The 15,750-nt window shown below is 43.6% G+C and overlaps 1 long non-coding RNA gene across 1 annotated transcript; it reads left to right on the top strand.

Moving 5' to 3' along the window:
• Positions 1–1,870: 1,870 nt before the first annotated feature.
• LOC123382068 lies at positions 1,871–14,174 on the top strand. The gene is made up of 3 exons (XR_006589837.1): positions 1,871–1,983; positions 4,686–4,777; positions 13,846–14,174. It is a non-coding gene; the product is annotated as an uncharacterized LOC123382068 (long non-coding RNA).
• The last annotated feature ends 1,576 nt before the right edge of the window (positions 14,175–15,750 follow it).

Below are 15,750 nucleotides of genomic sequence, written 5' to 3'. Positions count from 1 at the left end.
CAGCTCGGGTCATGATCTCATGGTTCATGAGTTCAAGCCCCAAGTTGGGTTCTGTGCTGACAGCTTGGAAACTGGAGCCTGCTTCAAATTCTGTATCTCCCTCCCTCTTTGTTCCTCCCCTGCTTGTGCTTTCTCTCTCTCTCTCTCAAAAATAAATATTTATAAAAAATTTTTTTAAAAAAGAAAGGGGCACCTGGGTGGCTCAGTCAGTTGAGCATCCAACTTTGGCTCAAGTCATGATCTTGTGTTCATGGGTTCAAGCCCCACATTGGGCTCTGTGCTGACAGCTCAGAGCCTGGAGCCTGCTTCTGATTCGGTGTCTCCCTCTCTTTCTGCCCCTTCCCCACTCACGCTCTGTCTCTCTCTCTCTCTCTCAACACTAAAATAAACATTAAAAAAAGAAGAAGAAACGAAGTTACCGTCACCTCTTTCTCTTTTATCTCCTTGTCTTTAAAAACACAAAATGTATCTCTGAAAAGACAAGTGCACTCAGCTCAACAGAACTAGATTGCAATGTCAATGTGATACTTTGACTAACTGCAGTGTATAATTGGTGCCCTGAGAATTCTTTCTTCTTATCTGTTTCTTAGATTTTATCCTTCAAGTTTAGCTCAATGGCATTCCAATTGAGTGATGATGTTCTTTTGTCTGTATTGGCTTAATTTTCGACTCCAGCTCTGCCTTCTGCTGCCGGTCTGCTCTCAATCACAGATTCACACTACTTTGGCTTCTTTCCCCCTCTTCACATAAGTGGCCTGCATTCATACTTGCTCATTTGTCTTCTATAGGCTTTGCATTCATAAGGACAATTTTGAGTTGTCTTTTTGAATTTCACTTCTGAAACGCTGGGCAAATCATTGAACTTCTCTGAGCCTTATCATTAGGTCTGATGCAGATAACTCAGTATAGTGCTTAGGACATAGTAGGCACTCAATGTGTTGTCGTTTTAATTTTGCCATCGTTGACTCTTCCATGACTCTCCGGGTATCTCACACGCTTCAGAGTTCAGTATTCAAGAGTACAGCTTTGCAGAGAGTAGACCCAGGCTCACATCCAAGTTCTGCCAGTCTCCAAGGCATCCCCAGTGATTCTCTCTCTGTAGTCATGCCCTTGTGTTAGGGGGCTTCCTCCGCTGGATCATGGCAGGCTTGTGGGTCCAACAGAGCACCGTGGAAGTACCAATGTGTGGCTTCTGGGGCTAGATTATAAGGACATTGAATTTCCCACCTTGCTCTCTCTTGGATGACCCACTCTGAAGAGAGTCGGCTGCGATGTTGCCAGAACATTGCAGCATCTCCCGGAGAGGCCCACAGGGTGAAAACCAGATTTTCTTCCAAAAGCCGGCACAAGCTCGCCAGCTGTGTGGTGCGCCATCTTGGAAGCAGTTCTTCCAGCCCCAGTCAAGCCTTCAGATGATGCCGCCCCAACGGGCGTCTTGCCCATAACGTCACGAGAAGTCCTGCATCAGAAGTGCCTATGGAGGCACTTGTGAGTTCTTGACCTAGAAATTGTGTGAGGGTGGTAAATGTTTATCGTCACTGTAAGCCCCGAGGCTGTGGGGATCATTTGCTATGCAACAATAGAGAGCTAATATACTACTTATGTTGGTAGTATGGGGGAGTTGCTTATAAGCCTTAATTTCCTTATTTGCAGAATGAGAGTAATAACAGTACTTATTGCAAAGTGTTAAGATGATGCAGTGAGCTAATACATGCATAGCAACTATAAAAGTGCCCTGCACATAGGAGTGTTCAGTAAGTAGTAGCACTGTTATTGATGATGTATATTTCCTGATTCTATTGTGCATATGGCCCTGGTCTCTTGGGGTACTTTAAGAAGCTGACCTATTTACAGCAAATCCTGTCCACAACAGAATAAACATCATCACAAAAGGCATGCCACTAGCTGATTGAGGAATCATCTGGGCTCCAAGGATCAGAGATCTCCTGGACCAAGGAACTCAAGAAAGACATCATTTAAGAGGTGAAATACTCATCTGTCCTTTGACATGTTAATGTACCTGTAGAGTTGGTATCTGGTTAGATCACTGGGTGTAATTGGGGCCCCCTAGTGGTGGATTAATCCCGTGCATTCTACCACATAAAGGTCTATGTCAGCCCAGCCCCGGAGTTAAATTTTCTTGAGGCTTAAAGGACGGCAGGGAGCAGAACTACCCCTACCGTCTTCACTCACTTTTTAGTATAAAGGACAGTCTCTTGGTTTAATAATGGGCACAGCTGAATTATAACCTTTGCCTTTTGTACAGAGCAATTGTGAAGCACATTTCGCTGGCAATTTGGAACTTCTCTACAGGGTAATCTGTAATTAGCTGATTAGCAAGAAGTGTTTGAAGAGCCCCCTTTGTCAACTTAGCTCGTGCAGACGCCCAGCTGGCTCCTCGGTGCAGTTTTGCGTGTGGCTTGCCCTTCAGGAGTGCGGGGGTGATTATTTCATTAGCTCCGACCCTCAGATTCCTTCCGAATTTAAGAGCTCTTGAGATGCCTTTGGCTGCTGACGCTCCCACTGCCCCTCCTCTGTGTAGAAGCACTATAAAATGGAGCCATGGACTCTTCATCTCCATCTGTGTTACAAACCGAGCACCGCCTTATTGTTCAAATGCCCCCCATCAAATTTAACTCCGGGGCTGGGCTGACATAGACCTTTATCTGGTAGAATGCAGGGGATTAACCCACCAGCACACACACACACACACACACACACACATTTGAACATGATAATACGCCTTCATGGGTAGCTTCCCAGACCTGGGAGCCTCCACCTGCGGTTGACTGGTGGGTGCTGAGAAGGGAGGGAGGAGGAACAGATCAACAGAGCCCGCAGGCTCTAGGGTCACAGGTGGACCACTCGTTGCAGACCTGGAGCCTGGCCTTCCATCAAGAAGTGTAACGACCTGTGCTTTGGGGCTCTGTGACTCCCTTGGTCCCCATGCCACTTATCCAGACCCCATCACAACACTCGGGCAACTGGAGATAATGGCACCTCGCCCAGCGCCCAACACAACACACGAACAACTGGAGACGATGTGGTGTCACTGCTTGTGGGCACCATGCAAGGAGCGCCAACCACAGTGTCAGGAGATCTGTGCTCTGGTCTCACCTCTGCCTCCCGCCAGCCAGTCACGTTGGGCAAGTCGTTTCCCTCTGGATTGTTGTTGGTGTCTGACTTAGAAAGAACAGAAACCTCTAGCTGGTGCAATCTTCCAGCTTCCGGTATGAGTCAGAGAAAGGAGAAAAGCACTTGGACTTGAATGCCGCTACAAGCTTTTTATAGATACGATTTCATTTCGTCTGTTCGCAACCCTGAGATAAGTGTTTAGTCACTCTTACAGATGGGAAAGCCAAGTTCAGGGTCCAGTCACCTGGTTCGTCCCTCCCTCTCCAGACGGCACACTTTTAGCCTCTCCTGTGACCACCCGCGACAGGAATGCTCCTCATGCTCCAGGGGGCGTGACTGGTGCCTCTATCACACCCTGTTCTTATTTCTATCATTACACCACGATATTTTATAATATTCTGGTTGAATACACATATCTCCCAACTGAGCTGAAACTCCCTCCAGGCAGTAGCTCTTTTTTTTTTTAAGTTTACTTATTTATTTTTTAAATCTCTATACCCAAGGTGGGGCCCGAACCCACAATCTCATGCTCTTCAGGCTGAGCCAACCAGGCACCCTGCAGAAGCTCTTATCTGCCTTTGTATAACCAGGTTTTGCATACTGCCTAGCATATAGTAAGTACTCAGTAAACATTTTTTGTAGTAAGTTTTTGAGTTACTTTTTTTTTAAGTTTATTTACTTATTTTGAAAGAGAGAGAGACAGTACGAGTGGGGGAAGGGCAGAGAGAGAGGGAGAGGGAGAGAATCCCAAGCAGACTCCACACTGTCAGCACAGAGCTGGATGTGGGGCTCGAACCCATGAATCCATGAGGTGATGACCTGGGCTGAAACCAAGAGTTGTGACACTTAACCCACCGAACCACCCAGGCGCCCTCGTAAACATTTTTAAGTAACATTTGTTAGGTGGTGTGTGTGTGTGTGTTTTGACCTGGAAAATATGAAGAGAATTTAAATGGCTTTTAATCCCACCATCCAAATAACATTGGTAACCTTAAAATAATAATAAATATGTTACATGTACATTACAAAACAATATTCAACTAGCACCAAAAGTGAAAAATAAAAGTTTCTCTTTCTCCATTAACATCTCAGTACCTTTCTATAAACATGTCAAGCTAGGGGGGCCTGGGTGGCTCAGTCGGTTAGGAGTCTGACTTCGGCTCAGATCATGATCTCACGGTTCATGGGATCGAGCTCCGTGCCGGGCTCTGTGCTGACAGCTTGGAGCCTGGAGCCTGCTTCAGATTCTGGGTCTCCCTGTCTCTCTGCCCCTCCCCCACTCACGCTCTGTCTCCCTCTTTCTCTCAAAAATAAAGAAACATTAAAAAAAAAAAACCCATGTCAGGCTAAAAATGTTTTCTTTCCCAGATATCTTTCTAAAAAATTTACAAGTATACATATATGTCTAAACATACATAAATACATGTGTATTTATATGTGTGTCTGTGTGTATATCCTTAGTATATGTATGGTCTAGAAAAAATTATGTGTATACACATATATCTCGTGTATAAATATATTGATCTGTCCTTTGCTTTTTCACTTAATAGCACAATTTGGAATTCTCGTATCAGAAGAGGGAGAGCTACATCCTCCTTTTAACCCACGCATCGCCTTTGGACTACGCGTAGCATCGCGCTTGGTGATACGGACATTCCGTAATTTATTAATGAGTGTTTGGGTTGTTTACAGCTCCACGTCAAGATTTAGCCATATCTTGACATTGACAATGTTGATGATGTTTATCTCGTGCCCCACAAACATATTGGCAATCATTTGTCCTAAAGCTTATCCTGGGAGCTGAAGAACAACCAAATGCATTTACAGTATCATATGCAAGCCCCATTTATTGCACGAGCCACAGGGTGGCCTAGGATTATAATGTCTTATTTTTCTCTAATCTTTATTTATTTTTGAGAGAGAGAGAGAGAGAGAGAGAGAGAGAGAGCAAGCTGGGGAGGAGCAGAGGGAGAGGGAGGCACAGAATCCGAAGCAGGCTCCAGGCTCCGAGCTGTCAGCACAGAGCCCGATGTAGGGCTTGAACTCATGCACCATGAGATCATGACCTGAGCCAAAGTCAGATGCTTAACCGACTGAGCCACCCAGGTGTCCCTATAACGCTTTCTTTGCACACTGTGGTAGGCAGTAGCATGTCAACCTGGTTAGGCTACAGTCCTCAGGTGTCCAATTAAACACAAATCTAGGTGTATCTGTGAAGGCATTTCGTGGATGCATCTGAAGTCCTTCATCAGTTGACTTTAAGTGGAGGTTGTGCTAGATAACCTGTGTGAGCCTCAATCAATTCATGCAAAGGCCTTAAGAGAAGAGCTGGGGCTTCCCGGGAAGAAGGGACATTTCACCCGCGGACAGAAGCTTCAGTTTGCACACAAGAGTTCCAACTGCCCTTCTCGATGGCCTGCTCTTTGGATTTTGGATTTGGCCAGCCAAGCTGCACGTTTGCAACATCCAATCCCTTGCAGCAAATCTCTTAATATTTTTACCTCTTACTGGTTTTGTTTCTCTGGTTGAACCCTGACACAAATCCCGTAGCGCTTGATGTAGAATTATTTCAAGCACCCAGCTCAAGTGAATTATCTTTTTCCCTATCCTTGATCAATAGCTTACAACTTGCTTCATTTTATTTTGCTTCGTATCTGGATAAAGGGTTGTTGGGCTTTTTTTTTTTAATGTTTGCTTTTCCTTCTTACTAAATCTCAATTCTCTTCCTGAGAAAAGAAATACATGCTCCCTTTACCATGTTTTTATAATCATCCAGCCACTCCATCATTCTATTGCTGGATTAATTTCCAGTTTCTTTCACGAAGACATTCTTCTAGGACTTTGTTGTAGATTTTCCGATGAATCTCAACCTACTGCACAGCTGCAATTTCTTTTCTTTAACTTTCTCTGTTTCTTGTTACTTACATCTTCTCTCCTGCTTCCCGTGTTTTTTTCTGGACTAGTCTGTCTCCTCAGAAAGGGATCACAGGGGGGTACATTTTATGTTTTTGCAAGTCAGGAAGTCTTTCCCTCTTCATCTCCTCTTGACTGATAGTATAATTGATCATAATTTAGGTTCAAAATAATTTTCTCCTAAAACTTTGTCTTCTAACATTGAGCGTTGCTAATACGAAGTCTGTTGATGGGCTAGTTTGGTTCTCTTTATCTATGACTCTTTTTTCTTTTCTTTGAAGTCTTTAAGGATTATCTCTTTATCCGTAGTGTTTAGGAATTTCATACGATGTGTGGATCTTTCTGGAATGTCCCATGATGCATGTCAGTGTAGATCTTTCTTCACCTATGGTAGTTTGCACTAGGAAGCCCCTGGAAATCCCCAAACACATCTCTTTATAGCCTTGGAAATAAATATAAATTTCTATTTATATTGTCTTAGGGCTCCCTTCCATTTTCCCTATACCTTATTTCTGGGATTCTACTTAGAAGGTGTGTCTCTTGAATTCTCTTTATTTTCCATGTTCCTTGTCCCCTCACTCAGAGACTTTCCACCTCTGATCTCTTGCTCTGCGTTCTGCGAGGTAGCCTTAATGGTTTCTTCCAGCCCTTTATTAAATTTTTAGTTTGAGCCATTATAGGCTTACTTTTCAAGCCCTTTCATATATTTAAAATTGCTATTTTGGGGAGACACCTGGGTGGCTCAGTCAGGTAAGCATCACACTCTTGATTTCAGCTCAGCTCATGATCTGACGGTTGTGGGATGGAGCCTCACATCCAGCTCCCCACTAAGCGTGCAGCCTGCTTGGGATTCTCTCTGCCCTCTCTGCCCCTCCCCTGCTTACGCACGCTCTCTTTTGCAAAATAAATAACTACACATTCAAAAATAAATAAATAAAATTGCTACTGTTTGTAACACGTTTTTGTTATTTTATTTTATTTTATTTTCCTCATGCTTATTTATTTTCGAGAGAGAGAAAGACAGAGCGTGAGCAGGGGAGGGACAGAGAGAGGGACAGAATCGGAAGCAGGCTCCAGACTCTGAGCTGTTAGTCCAGAGCCTGATGAGGGGCTCGAACCCATGAACCGTGAGATCATGACCTGAGTCGAGGTTGGACGCTTCACCCACTGAGCAACCCAGGTGCCCCACGTTTTTGTTCTTTTATGATTACAGTATCTTCCCCCAAACTCTCTGAGGTTACTAAGTAGAACTTCTTTATTATTATTATTATTATTATTATTATTTTTAAATGACTTTGTGTCTGGCAGAGTTTTCTATCTGTTCACCTTGGTCTTTCTCTCTAGTGTCGCTGTGCAATCCCATGGCTAGTAAATGAGGGACTGGGCTGATTTTTCTCAAGAGTTCCAACAGCTCTCTACTGCTATTTATATCAGTCGATTTTGCACTGGGTCTGAGCCATTAATGGTAAGGCCGACTGGGAATACGTAGTGGGAGAGGCTTGCAGGTAAGCAGGTTGCTGTAGTGCAGGCAGATGGGACGAAGCCTGGTGGGGGCCCAACTGCCAACATTGGGATGATTCACCTCTGGTGTACTGTCAACCTCTTTCCCCGCTCTCCTTATTCCGAGGCAGTTCATTTCATTTCTTTAGAGAAGAGTGCTCTCCTCCTTGTCAATTAACCAGATAGCACATCGAAATTTCCTATGTTGATTTGTTAGTTGACGCTTAGGCTCTCACAAGACGTACAATCGTATCTCTGCACACACTGATAATTGTGCCTCCTCTGATTTTATTCCCTGTCTAATCGCTTTGGTAGAACTTCCAGAAGAGTGTTTTAAAACCATATGGACCCTGAGAGTATGTATCTTCTTCTGTTCCTGACTGTAACGAGCATTATTCTAGCGTTTCCCCAGCTAGCAAGGTGCTGGCTTTTGATTCCAGCATTTTCATAAGGCTTCGTTTTTACTGTTTTGCCAAGAATCCCTGTTGAATTTTTTTCACATGACTTTGGGCATCCACTGGGATTATCATATAGTTTTTCTCTTTGAATCGTCTGTATTAATTTCGCAAGGCTGCCGTAGCAAAATGTCACCGGCTGAGAGGCCTAAATAATAGAATTTTATTGTCTCACGGCTCTGGAGGCTAGAAATCCGAGATCAAGGTGTCTGTCCACAGGGCTGGTCCTTCCAAGGGCTGTGAGGAAGAATCTGTCTGTTCCACACTTCTCCTCTTACTTCTGTGGTTTGCTAGAAATTTCTGGCATTTCTTGGCTGGTACATGCATCTCTCCAATCTTTGTCTCACCTTCACATGGTGTTTTCCTTCTGTATATATCTTTCTGTGCCCAGATTTTCTCTTGTTACATGGATACGAGCCCTATTGGATCAGAACCTACCCTAATGACCTCGTTTTTACTTGACCAAGGACACCATTTCCAAATGAGGTCACATTCATGGATGTTGGGGTTAGGATTTGAACATCTATTGTGAGGACACAGTTCAACCCATAGAACCATCCTTACACTCACGGGGGAAAAATAACCCCACGCAACAGTATACCATTCATTCAACATTTGCTAATTTATTTAGATAAAATTTTCTTGAAGGTTTTCTCCATTGATAATCATAAGTAAAGTTGTTATTTTTCTTTGTGCTGTTTGTATCAGATCTTGGAATAAAATTGTATATGCTTTTAGCATTGGAGTTACTGTGATTCTGGACAAAATTAAAAAAAAATTCTCTTTAAGTCCTACTAACTAGATAAGAATAAATAGTATTGGAATTATACGTTCCTTCAGGGTTAGAATGATGTCTGTGGAAATGGGCAACCCTTTAGAATGTTTGTTATTTCTTCTTGCTGTTGTGCTCAGCTCTTCCAATATTACCGGTGCATTTAGAATTTCTATCTCTTCCAGAATCATTTTCAGCCATTTATGTTTTTCTAGAGAGCTATCCATTTCCTCCACTACTTTCCGACTTATGTGCATCAAACTAAATCACTTTGCAATGTTTTTACCTACAATATTCTTTCTGACGTTATTGTACCGAACCCACTGCTAATTATGTACTTTTTTCTTGATCCGGCTAATCAGTGATATATGGGTTTTTCCAATTATTACTTTAAAAAGCCCTCAACGTTCTTAATGTTTTTAAACCAAGTCTACTGTCTCTCTAGTTTTAAAATTTGTGGGTTTTTTTTTTGCTTTTTATCTTCACTAGTCCCTTCCTTCTGTAGATGTATTCCTTTTTTAAACTTCTTGAGTTGAGCCTTTAAGTTACTTATTTTCATTTGTTTTTATTTAGTAAGGGAAGAATTTGCATCTTTAGGTATTCCTCAGAGTGAAGTTTGTCTTTTTTTTTTTAATGTTTCTGCCCCATTTAAAGCTTCATGCAGTTGAAATCAATCTCTTCCGTAACAAAACTCATTATTCTTATCAATCTGGACATGACTTCTCTCCTGTGTTATTTCTCTTCTTCTTCCCCCCCAAACTCATCATTCCCTCTTAGACACCCACTCCAGTGTATTAAATTTTACATCTTTACCTAACTATGTAGCTCTAAAAACATTGCTTTCTTCTTTCCCTTCTTTTTTTCCCCCCATTAAGCCCTATCTTTTAAAGAACTTTCTATTTTGCTGTTTGTAAATATTGTTTTTTTATAGATGCAGTATATTACATTTTATACATATTCTACATTGTATTTTGTTCCCCAGTGGTGGGTGCCCAGACTCCCTCCCACCTTGTGCTCCTGCGAACAGTCTTACAATGAACGCTGCCGTAGGAGTCTCTCTACACACTTGTGGGAAGCTTCTCGTGGGTATTGGCAGGGTGCTGGATCTTGGGATAGAAGCTTACTTAAGTTCACTGAGTGTGACCACTCCGCTTGAAGAGTCGCAGAACTTCCAAAGCAGGGCATGAAGATTCCTATTGAAAATTTTTTTAAAAAAATATTTATTTATTTTTGAGAGAGAGAGAGAGAGAGAGAGAGAGAGAGAGAGAGAGAGAGAATGAACAGGGGAGAGGCAGAGAGAGAGGGAGACAGAAAATCCGAAGCAGACCCCAGGCTCAGAGCTGTCAGCACAGAGCCCAATGCGGGGCTCAAACCCAAGAACCACGAGATCATGACCTGAGCCAAAGTTGGCCGCTTAACCGACTGAGCCACCCAGGTGCCCTGAAGATTCCTATTAATTCATACCCTCACTAACATGTAGCATTATCCGAGAGTCTAGAGTTTTCATCAATCCAATGGGTGTGAAGGAGGATATCCATAAACTAAGTTTTTACCTCAATAACCACTACCTCTATCTTTCCAGATCCTTCTCTTTAGTAAAGTTTGAAAACCTCTTCTCCATGGAGACTGTCAATCAGTCTATCCAGCCTGTTTTTGTTTGTTTGTTTCTTTTTAATATGAAATTTATTGTCAAATTGGTTTCCATACAACACCCAGGGCTCATCCCAACAGATGTCCTCCTCAATGCCCATCACCCACCCTCCCCTCCCTCCCACCCCCATCAACCCTCAGTTTATTCTCAGTTTTTAAGAGTCTCTTATGGTTTGGCTGTCTCCCTCCCTAACTTTTTTTTTCCCCTTCCCCCTCCCCCATGGTCTTCTGTTAAGTTTCTCAGGATCCACATAAGAGTGAAAACATATGGTATCTGTCTTTCTCTGTATGACTTATTTCACTTAGCGTGACAGTCTCCAGTTCCATCCACGTTGCTACAAAAGGCCATAGTTCATTCTTTCTCATTGCCAAGTAGTATTCCATTGTGTATATAAATCACAATTTCTTTATCCAGCCTGTTCATCTTCACCAGCCCTTACCCTGTTGGTTCCTCCTGTCATCCTTACCCAGTTTCAGCTCATGGCTTATCATTACAGTACAGTCACCCCACCTCCTCTATTGCCTTCTACCTCATCATACTGTCTTGGCTAGTCTTCAGCCCTCATGAAATGCAGCTTTCCAAGCACTTCATGTCTGCATCTGTTGAGCTGAATGTGGTTGGAAGAAGGCACACCAGCGTGTGGATTCGTCTCATTTTAAATTAATGATCACTAGCCCTTCAGTGGCCCCTTCTTGTTGACCAGCCACTCTACCATATTTTTCTAGGACGTCCACTGTCTCCATTCTCTTTAGATGGCTCTTCCAAACATCTTCCTCTCTTCTCAAACCTCTGCCGCCCCCGTCCTCAGCCTGGTGTGGGCTGGTGACCTTGTTTCCTGCTTCCCTGAGAAAAAAAAGGTCACACTCAGTAGCTTCCATATGCTTCTGTCATTACTTCTACACACCTATGGGCTCCCATGCCCAAAACTTACTTCTTTTCGCCAGCTATTATGGATGAGCTGTCTATTCATCAGCGAAGGCCAACTCTTCCACTTGTGAAAATCCTGTTGGCGCTAATGTCACTATATATTTAGAATCGCACTACTTCTCACCACCCCCAACCGCCACCATCCTGGTCCAAACCACCATAATGGTTTATTTCGAGAGCCTCCTTATTAGTCCATAGCTTCCTCCTTATTGCTCAGAGCATATTCTCAATGCAGCGGAAGACATGGTGTTGTTAATATTGGATTACAACGTGGCGTATTTCCATCACAAAGCCTGCGGGGGCTTTGCTGCGTCACCGTGAAAGCCAAGATCTTCACCAGGATGGGGGACGATTTAACTTTCCACCTCCTCTCCGAGCTCACCTCCCGCCATTTTCCCCCTCATTTACTCCACGCTGGCAACACCGGCCTCAGACTATTTCTGAAACATGTCTGGTAACCTCCTGCCTCAGAGTCTGGGCACCTGCACAAATGGCTTACTCTTTCACTTCTCTTAGGTCTTCACAGAAAAGTCCTCTTTCTTTAGATGAATTTCTCACATAGTGTTGGGGGCTTGGATCCCCACAGTCTAATGTTTTGCTTTTCATGGATAAATTGACAGCATTAGCTTTTACATATGTAAAAGATTTACAGGACCTTGATTCTATCTTGTTACGTTTTCTTTTTTAGAAAGTCTTTCCCGGGGTGCCTGGGTGGCGCAGTCGGTTAAGCGTCCGACTTCAGCTCAGGTCACGATCTCACCGTCCATGAGTTTGAGCCCCGCATCGGGCTCTGGGCTGATGGCTCAGAGCCTGGAGCCTGTTTCCGATTCTGTGTCTCCCTCTCTCTTTGCCCCTCCCCCATTCATGCTCTGTCTCTCTCTGTCCCAAAAATAAAATTAAAAACGTTGAAAAAAATTAAAAAAAAAAAAAGAAAGTCTTTCCCTTTTTTTTTTTTCTGTTTTCCTATGGGAGCTCTGTTTTCTCTGTTTTGGAGGGGGGCTCTGTCCGTCTGGTTTCAGAAGCTCTGTGGTCTGTTAGTCTTTCTATGATCTCTGCCTGGGTTTTTCTTTCTTCTCCCTTCCAGTTTTCATGAAGGATCTTAGCTTACGTATTTTCTCTTATGTATTTGTCTTCTGTTTTTCTAAGTCCTTGCTTGTTCCTAGAGATAATTAGCCCCCAGTGATTGTAATCATTCTGTTGTTCCTGTCTGTTTGCTCTGGTCTCTGGTGGGATGGTTGCGGCGGGGAGCGGGGGGCGGTGAGTGGTGGAATCTCTTCCCTTCCAGCCTTATACATCCACACCCTGGGTTGACTGGGTGGCTCTCTACCTACCTCTCCCCAAGTTGGGGACAATGAATTGATTTTGTAGAATGGTTTCACGTATCCTTTCTTTCACCCCCTCTCAACGTCAAGTAGTATTTCTGGGGGAAGGGATATGAGTGGAGGGGGTTCTAATACCATCCCAATGCACCGATCTGTGAAGATTCTTGGGGTCTCTCTCTCTGTCTCTCTTTTTCAAATATCATGGCTTGAAGTTCCTTTTTGTTGATGAGAAGATTTGGGGTTTTTAAATTTATTTTATTTCTATTTAAATTCTAGTTAGTTAACACACCGCATAACATTGGTTTCAGGAGTAGAATTTAGTGATACGTCACTTACGTACAACATTCAGTGGTCATCACAAGCGCCCTCCTTAATACCCATCACCCATTTCGCCCATCCCCCACCCACCTTCTTCGATCAACCCTCAGTGTGTTCTCTATCATTAAGAGTCTCTTATGGTTTTTTTTTCCCTCCCTTTTTTTTCCATTCCCATATGTTCATCTGTTATGATATGAACATATCATATTTGTCTTTCTCTTATTTTACTTAGCATAATATACTCTAGTTCCATCCATATGCAAATGGCAATATTTCATTCTTTTTGATGGCTGAGTAATGTCCCAGCCATCAATATATATGTGTGTGTATATATATATATATTTTTTTTTTCTTTATCCATTCATCAGTTGATGGACATTTGGGCTGTTTCCATAGGTTGGCTATTGTTAATGTTGCTATATGCATCAGGGTGCATGTACCCCTCTGAGTATGTATTTTTGTATCCTTTGGGTCAGTACCTAGTAGTGCAATTGCCGGACCCTAGGGTAGCTCTATTCTTAACTTTCCGAGGAAACGCCATACTGTTTTCCAGAGTGACTGTACCAGTTTGTATTCCCACCAACGGCACAAGACGGTTCTCCTTTCTCCGAATCCTCGCCAACACCTGTTGTTTCCTGTGTGGTTAATGTTAGCCATTCTGACAGGGGTGAGGTGGGATTTGGGTTTTTAAAAGTTTTAACTGTTCATCTGTTGTATTAAATTTGGTGGAGGTAGAATTTATGATTTCCCCCCAATCTTGCTCTTGTGCCCTGGAAGAAAATGAACATCCTTTGGAGGTAATAGTGGGGTGAGTTTGAAGGGTGTGCCCTCTGTCTCCCTCCCCATGTGCAGGCCCCCAGAAGTCATGTGAGCACACTGGGAAAGAAATCAGGCAGCTATCTGCAAGCCAAGAAGAGCACTCCCGCCAGAATCCATCCATTCCGGTGCCTTGACCTTGGCATCACAACTGGGAGAAGAACATACATGTGCGTGGCTTTAACTACCCAGCCTCTAGGATTCTTTTACAGCAGCCCAAGCCAACTAAGACACTGACTCACATAAGACACCTCAACAGAACTCCCAAATCTGCAGTCACATGGCTCCCCTTCCTTGTTGCACTGGTTTTCTTAGAACCAAAATGTGAAGATTTACATTTAACACTATTTACATGTCGCATTCTTTTTTTTAAGTTTATTTGAGAGAGAGAGAGAGAGAGAGAGAGAGAGAGATAGTGTGTGTGTATGTGTGTGTGTAAGTGAGCAGGGCAGAGACAGAGAGAGGGAGAGAGAGAATCCCAAGCAGACTCCACGCTCAGTGAGGAGCCTAACTCAGGGCTCGATCCCAAAAGCTGTGAGATCATGACCTGAGCCAAAACCGAGTCAGACGCTCAGCCGACTGAGCCACCCAGGCGCCCCTCCATTTTGTATTCTCATTCAATCTTATTTCTATAGATCTTAAATCTTTTTGTTATAACACTTTTTCCACTGTGCCAAGAGTAAATCTTGTAAGTTGGAGAGCTGAGGCAGGGGGCTCGTTCCTGAGTACTTTCCATAGCCTGTAAGAAGTGCAATTTTGGATTGACCTTGGAAATGAAAATTTCCTGGGGTACCTGGGTGGCTCAGTTGGTTGGGCGTCCAACCTCGGCTCAGGTCATAACCTCGTGGTTTGTGAGTTCAAGTCCCACGTCGGGCTCTGTGCTGATAGCTCGGAGCCTGGAGCCTGCTTTGGATTCTGTGTCTCCCTCTCTCTGCCCCTCCCCCACTGGTGCTCTGTCTTTCTCTCTCTAAAAAATATATAAACAGTAAAAAAAAAAGAGAGAGAGAGAGAGAGAGAAGAGAAGAAAAGAAAAGAAACAAAATGAAAATGTTCCTAAGAGCCCAACTGTGGGGAGATGAAATGGAGATGAAAGGAAATAAATAGTTGAAGCTAAGCCAAGTTCATTGAGTACTGGGTGTACCTCTAAATTCCTACGTGTGCACATACTTCACACATTAAAACTCCATTCCAAACTATTCGAGTCATTTGCAGCCCAAAGAATTGACTCGTGCCCCTGACGATATGTTCTCTATTGTAGTAAAGCACGTTGAGTGTGATTCAGGCTGCTTAAAGCGTGTCGAGAAAGGACATATCAAGCCTACACAGATTCTCATCTTAGTCCTGCTTTGTGACCTTATATCAGGTAAACATCTTTAAACATGGGTTAGTTTGCTCTGTAAAATGCAGGTCTTTGCCCTGAAGTCCCTTCCAGCCTAGAATCAGGCTGGAAATCTGACCCTAGATTTCTGGTGGATAAATGTAAAGAGAGACGGGGGAGGGGATGGCAGCGTGTCCCCTGTTTTCTGACACTTGGACCTGAAGGGGAGCTGGGCACAGGTGTACAGGGGGGCTGGTCCCCACACCTCTCCTCCGCGCAGGGATAAGAACTAAGAGGAAGGACAGAGTGACTGCAGTGAACAGCCCCACCTCTCTACCCCGAGCCACCTGAGTGCCTTCCTGTCCCTGCCAACACATCTCAGTGGGTCCCCTGATTTTCTGGGGGGGGGGCGGGGAGAGTAAAAGAGATGTGCACGCATTTCAGTCCTTTTCTGCTGACTCGGATTGCACAGCAAGCTGCAGCCATTATTTTTTATTGCTGATGCCACTTCCTATCAAAACAATTTGGTGCTAATAAGCCCCTATAATAGTAAGCAATGGTTTGGCTGAATAATTGTCACTAAATACCATTCAAGGCTTTGTTGCTTCTTGGGCATATTGCTA

This window comes from Felis catus, chromosome E1, assembly GCF_018350175.1.
Source record: "Felis catus isolate Fca126 chromosome E1, F.catus_Fca126_mat1.0, whole genome shotgun sequence".
Lineage (NCBI taxonomy): Eukaryota > Metazoa > Chordata > Mammalia > Carnivora > Felidae > Felis > Felis catus.
Note: the sequence above shows the minus strand (reverse complement) of the source record. Positions and strands in the feature narration are given on the sequence as shown.